Here is a 6,483-nt window from a genome sequence, read left to right as displayed (position 1 = left end):
AACTATCGTAAAAACCCACATACACAGATAATCTTCTTACCATCAAGTATCATAATAGGTGGATTCACTCTAATTGTTAAGCTAACGGCATAAAACGTGAACTGCTGAGCGTACATTTGCTATGTTACGCGTTTGTAAGATGGAGACAACAAATGCGGGTGTAGCGTCCTCTTAACAGTGAGTCTTAAGACTAGGGAGGTTACCTTGTAGTGACACCCTACGAGGTGAACTAGAGTTCTGGCATTTGTTAAAAGTGCATTATTACTATTAAAGATAATATTTGTATAATCTATGGTAATGTTAAAACCTATATACAGAGCTCTACTTCGAAATATTGAGACCTGAGTCTAATTTATTGGTAGTCCCTTAATTTAAATTAAAAATACAATTTTTTTTTTTTTTGCTTTATTGCTTTTTAAATTTAATTAATTTCTCAATAGTATACACATAATATAAAAATATAATACAGGTATTGAAGGCCAAATTGAAATGAAATACTCATTAAAAATTATCTATACTTCAATTAAAAATTGTATGTTATATGGCAGATAATTAATATGTAAAATTATGTTTCTGATTAAAATTAGGTATTTGAAATGTGAGAATCGTCTTTATGGCTGTCCAGTATCAGAAAAAATTTCAACAATTGATGGAGGATCGCCAATACTAATTTCTGCAACATAATATGTTCATAGCCATGAACCTGTACCTAACCATTCAGTGGCATTGTGATGTTTCATGAATAGACAGAGGGAAATAGGTAATGTGGAGAATATTGTTCCACATAACATATTTGAGTAGGAGATGCATCTGTAAGCTGCTTAACAAAAAGTATATGACTGAATTAATATTTTTATACTTAAATATTATAAATATAATTAATAATTACAAATATGTTTCAGAATAGCGATAGAAGTGGGCCGTCCAATAGAAATGGGGCGTGAATGTTGCGTTACGTGAATATTATTATCAAACGTGGGGTGACTTCTGACAACACTTCAACTATACCCAGATCAAGGGCGTCCGCAGGAGTTTGTCAAAGGGAAAGCAAAATATTCTCCTTTTTACATTTTTTGTCTCACTATCCTATTAGTTATAAAGTATTTTTGTGACATATTTTCTTTCATATAGACGAGTAATGTAAAATTATTTATGAATTATACGTCCATAGTTAGTTAAAACTTAATCCAACAGCATTAATTTTAATTAATTGTCATGTAATTTCAAATTCTCAAATACATAATTTTTTAAAAGATAAAATTTTACTGTTGGTAATTTATAAAATTAAATATTTCTACCTTATTCAGTCATTGACTCCACAAACTTGAAAAGTTGTAGCTATTGTAGGTATCTCATCTATGAACATTTAATTTTTTTATCAAAAAAGTAAAAACTTGTTAACACTTGACACTGCAGTATTGCACTTGGTCCACCACTACATCTCATAATCTATAAAATCAATGTTCTTAGTTCTGACTCTGAATCGAGTGTGATAAAAATCATTCTGTAAAAAAAAGTTTTTTATTTTTAATTTAAAAAAAGTTTATTTTGCGATATTTTATATTACAACGGTAATGGTTGAGGTTGGGATTATAATGCACTTTGCATTGTGTTCCAAATCTACGCAATACTCGTTTTATAACAAAACTATATTGAATTTTTTGACAATTTAAAATGTAAGGTCATTTTTTGTATTTAAAGATTTTTAGAACTTTTTGAAGTTTTTTCTAAATTTAAGGCATGTATTTTAATGTATGTATTTTTCATAAATATGAATTTATTATTATTGTAATTTCAATATTATATTATGGTTTTTTTAGGTGGTGATTTTGTAAGAAACAGCAACGTATCTTTATGCCACAAATAATTTGCAGTAGAATTAGACAGACTGGTGATTTACAAAATGTATGATTCTATTTTGATTAACTAATCTTTGCATTTATGTATTGTATTTATTGTATTTCATCAGGTTATTTTGGTGTTGACCTACTATGGGAAATTGTAATTCAATTTGGTTTAACCCAGCAACTAACCTATGGCAGATTTCATCAGAACTGAGTAAGAGGTGTTTACAGTAATTAGTTCAAGATCTTTTGAAATGTTTGATGCTTTTTTTTCACTTTAATTAATAATAACCTTTAAACCCTGTTGGTTATTTATGATGGATAATATGGTAGTTGTATAAATGTCCGTATGTTGAAGAGGTTTGGGCGTTTGCTATCGATGGTTTTCCGGACCTGACTATAGCAAGACTGTGGAAGCTTAAATCTGATTGTTGGTGTTATGACTTTTATCACTCATGTGCTTTTGTGTTGGTGTAGGTCCTCACGCAGTCCCACAGATGTGCCGCTCTCAGAGTCGCCAGGTGAAACGGGTACTCAAAGCTCGAGCGACGGAGGGAATCAATCTGTGTTTGGCAGGCCGTCTGGGACAAAAGCACTCGAGGAACTACCGATGTACAGCGTGCGGAAATGGCCTCAAAGATGCTAAAACGGTTAGCTTCTGATCATAAACTTCTGATTCCTAAATCAACTAGATATTTTTACTTTGCCTTCTTATGCAAAAAAATTATTCATATAGAGTATAGAATTTCTTGGGCGTACGAAAAATGGGAATTCCTAACTTGGATTTCTGTTGCTAATGAAACCTTTATGTTTATACATGCTGATAGTACTATAAATAATTCAATAATGTGTTAACTTTTATTTTGAAAAAGAAATTTTGTGAAAGAAATTATTTGTCTCTAAAACCTTATTAATAATAAGTTATTATTGTTTTAGATGAAACAACGATACAAGTGTTGTCATTTTTTATTGTTAAAATACTTAATAAAATATAGAATATGGATGATTATAGAAAACAAAGGACTGACAATATCAGAATTTGAGAGTATATTCATAGACAGAATTCTAGAAATAGACAGATGTGACAAAGTCCTGTCTTGGAATACCCTTAGTTAAACAATATATATTGTGGATTGAATGTCATGTAATAAATTTTAAAACACGGAATACTTCAAGAATGATAATTTTCCGGGTTTCTTTCAATTCTGATAGTCTGGCTTATTATTGTTTATTTTTTAGTTTTCAAGCTACATTTTTCCACATTTTGTATTCATATAGTATCCTATATTATATGAATGATTTATAGATTTACTAGAATATTATTATTGAGACCTATGTATTATAGTAATGATTCTGCTTAATTTGACTTTAATGTTTCATGTTTTCAAAATGTATATTATAGAAATATCCTATTAAGCTTATACAGGTTATAAGCATAATCTAGCTAAAGTTAATCACTCATATAATACTCCTCATAAAGAGAATATTAATATTTGTATACCTATTTCAAAAAAGCAATTAGGTCCAAAAAGTACTATATCCACTGCTTCTCTGATATGTAGACAGCTTAATATTAATATTTATAAATTCAAAAATATTTGTATATTTAAATCGTTTCTGAAAACTTTAGATCACACATATTTACATTTGTGATAAAACATTTTAATTTATATAAGATTTGTGATTATACTGTTTGCTAATTGATTTATATAAGTTTTGTGATATACTGTTTATAAAAAATGTTTTTCTCTTAGTTTTACTAATGTTGTAATTATATAATAATTTGATTATTATTTTTTTTTTCTATCTTGTATTGTACTCAAACTTTTATACCCGCCAAAACAAGCTTATGCTTAAAGGGGAATTGCGAACATGGTATCACTCCTTCTTGTTCAGCGATTTAAATAATAAGTAGTATGATATTATACCTCCATGGGTGGTGGTTTTATAAATCGTCAAGATATAACAATAAAATATGTTGAATAAGTTACTAACCTTTTTTAGAGTCATAATAAAGTCATAATAATAGTATATGTTATAAATAAATAAATACAGTCAAATTATTTTTTATGATTTTTAATCAAATATCCACTCAGAAAAATATTATTTTTTCATTTAATTAACGCCAAATGATGATAATAATTTTATACGTAAATGGTTTGTCCGTGTGTGGTCGCGGTTTTTATCCGCGGCGGATAACCACCAACAATGAATTAAACATAATACTGTATTATTCAATTGGCTGCATTCATACGGACAAAAACGCCTGCGACCGCTCATGTTCACTTCCTGAGCGGACGACCACGCCAGCTGTAATTATTAAACTATGGATTTCCAATATATCTATTATAGACATGGGTGGTCTATCGGCGGTCTTGTAAAAAATTATTTTAAAATTCTATTTTAAATACAATATTTGAATATATCTATTAAACAATTATTTAAAATACAATTCAATTAATTATTTTCTGGAAAAAAATATTTAAAGAAAAAATACCTACATAATTACTTTTTAAATACATTTTAGATTTAACTTATATAATTGTACAAGGTACCTTGGTAGGTAAAAATAATGATTTTTTAATAATTAATTATTTGAAATTATAATGTCACATATAAGTATAATTAGAATTTAAAACATTGAACTCCAAATACCTCTTTTTACAAGGAATATTTCATTTGAATTTTTAAAAGTATATTTACATCAAAAATAAATTTAAACATTCATAATTATAAAATACCTAAAATGTATTTTTTTATTAATTCAAAACAATATGAAAATATATGTATTTGAACATTTTAAATGCAAAACTAAGTAATCATCACGCTCTATAGGCTCTACATGTTGAACCAAGTTCATTGTTTGGTATTTATTGTTCAGATGGAAAGCTTAATTTATCAACAAAAAGTTTTTTATGTTAACGTTTTTAACACATTACAGTCGTTTTTTTTAACAAATGATCTTACATCGATAATTTAGAAGTAGTATTTATTAATGGAATTAATTTTACTATTATACTTAAATACTTATAATACTATGGTATTCATAATCAATGGTAATATAGCTGGATGAATTAATTTTTGACACAAATACTGCATTTTAAAAATATATAGTTTGTGTAAAAGAATAAAATATTACAATATAATAAATGTACTAACTATGCTAAAAGTTTCAGGTAGGTTACCCTCAAATAATATTTTTAAATTACAACAAAATAACTGAAATTCTTTTTCTTTGTTTAAATATATCTTATTAGTACATTTTTACAAATTTGAACTTAAAATTATATGAATATGTATAAAAAAAAACTGTCTTTATATATACTTTAGATTTTTCGACCACAGTGTGAACTTGAGAATCCTTGTTTTAAATTTTCAATCCTTAGTTTGTTAGCTAAAAAAATTGAATATTTTATAAACTTTTAACTATAAAATAATTTGCAAATGTACTTAGATCTGCTATTATAACAACTTATGAGGAATCTTGCAATAAACTATGAAGCTTTTTTCCCAAGCGAAACTTGATAGTTATAATTTATAAATACTTATATAGGTACCTACTCCATGCAAATTTAAAAAACAAATCATTCAATTGTACAGAATAACATTTGAATTTTTCCCTATATTAGGTAAAAATAAATAAACCTAAAAAGTAGGTATATAAATTATCTTTCAGCACCGACAGTATTCGGAACTGCCTATTTTCAAAATAATCTATACATCCAACCAGTCTTTGTAGTGGGTTCTACCATTTAAATTAATTGTAAAACTGTCTATATAACTAAAAAGTTCCCGGACCATGATGTTTATGATAGTTGACCCCCTAACCAAAAATAAAAATGTAATGTGGAAAAGTGTTGTCCAGTACTCCAGTTTCCATAAGTACCTACGGTAGCGTACAAAGATATTTCCAATGGGAGTGGTTAACTCCCTATAGTTAACAATATCTTTGTATATTTAATACATCTTCTGTTCATGTGTATGTCACTGAACTCCTACTAAACAGTTAGACCGTTTTTGATGACGTTTTGTGTAAGTATTTGAGTGGTTCCCTGGATGATTTAGATTCACAATTATTAGACTTGGTAGGTCCAACCTGGAAACATGGATTTTGAGATTTACGATGGAAATGTTTGTTTATAGATGATTGCTATTGATCATAGGAGAAAAATTTGTATAAATTAGTATTATTATTTTTATATTATATAAATGGTTGCCATTAGTTATACTCTGGCAGATGAGAAAAATGCATCCATCAAATCGTCACGTTTATGGTTTCGAATAAAGAAATTATGTCTTAAAACAAATATGAGACTTGTATATCTGTACCTACCTAGGTATATTATATAGATACTCAAAAATTACTTAACCGATTTTGTACAATTTTCAAATGGTTCTTGGAGATATCAGGAAAGTCTAACAAGTAGTTTGAAACACGTTCGATGTATACCAAGTGCTGTATCCAATAGATATCTAAGAGTAAAGAGTGAAGACTAAAGGGTAACTTACACATGATTCTTTTCAGCTTGCGTAAAGAGAAAAAAATGTTGTTTATCTAAATGGTTGCAATCGCTTACATATTATATTACTTACTATTATAATTTAAATAAATGTGGAAGATTCTACGAGTAGCGAAAGA

At 27.7% G+C, this 6,483-nt stretch overlaps 1 long non-coding RNA gene across 1 annotated transcript in view; it reads left to right on the top strand.

Annotated features, from left to right (window-relative positions):
• Window positions 1-1,068, top strand: part of LOC107883947 — a 2,091-nt gene extending 1,023 nt beyond the window's left edge. Inside the window, exons 2-3 of the long non-coding RNA XR_003838677.1 lie at window positions 588-831; window positions 903-1,068. This is a non-coding gene — a long non-coding RNA (uncharacterized LOC107883947). The remainder of the gene's footprint in view (window positions 1-587; window positions 832-902) is intronic.
• Window positions 1,069-6,483: the final 5,415 nt, after the last annotated feature.

This window comes from Acyrthosiphon pisum, chromosome X (genome assembly GCF_005508785.2).
Source record: "Acyrthosiphon pisum isolate AL4f chromosome X, pea_aphid_22Mar2018_4r6ur, whole genome shotgun sequence".
In the NCBI taxonomy this organism is placed as follows: Eukaryota; Metazoa; Arthropoda; class Insecta; order Hemiptera; family Aphididae; genus Acyrthosiphon; species Acyrthosiphon pisum.
The sequence above is the reverse complement of the archived record's forward strand: the minus strand, read 5'-3'. Positions and strand labels throughout refer to the sequence as shown.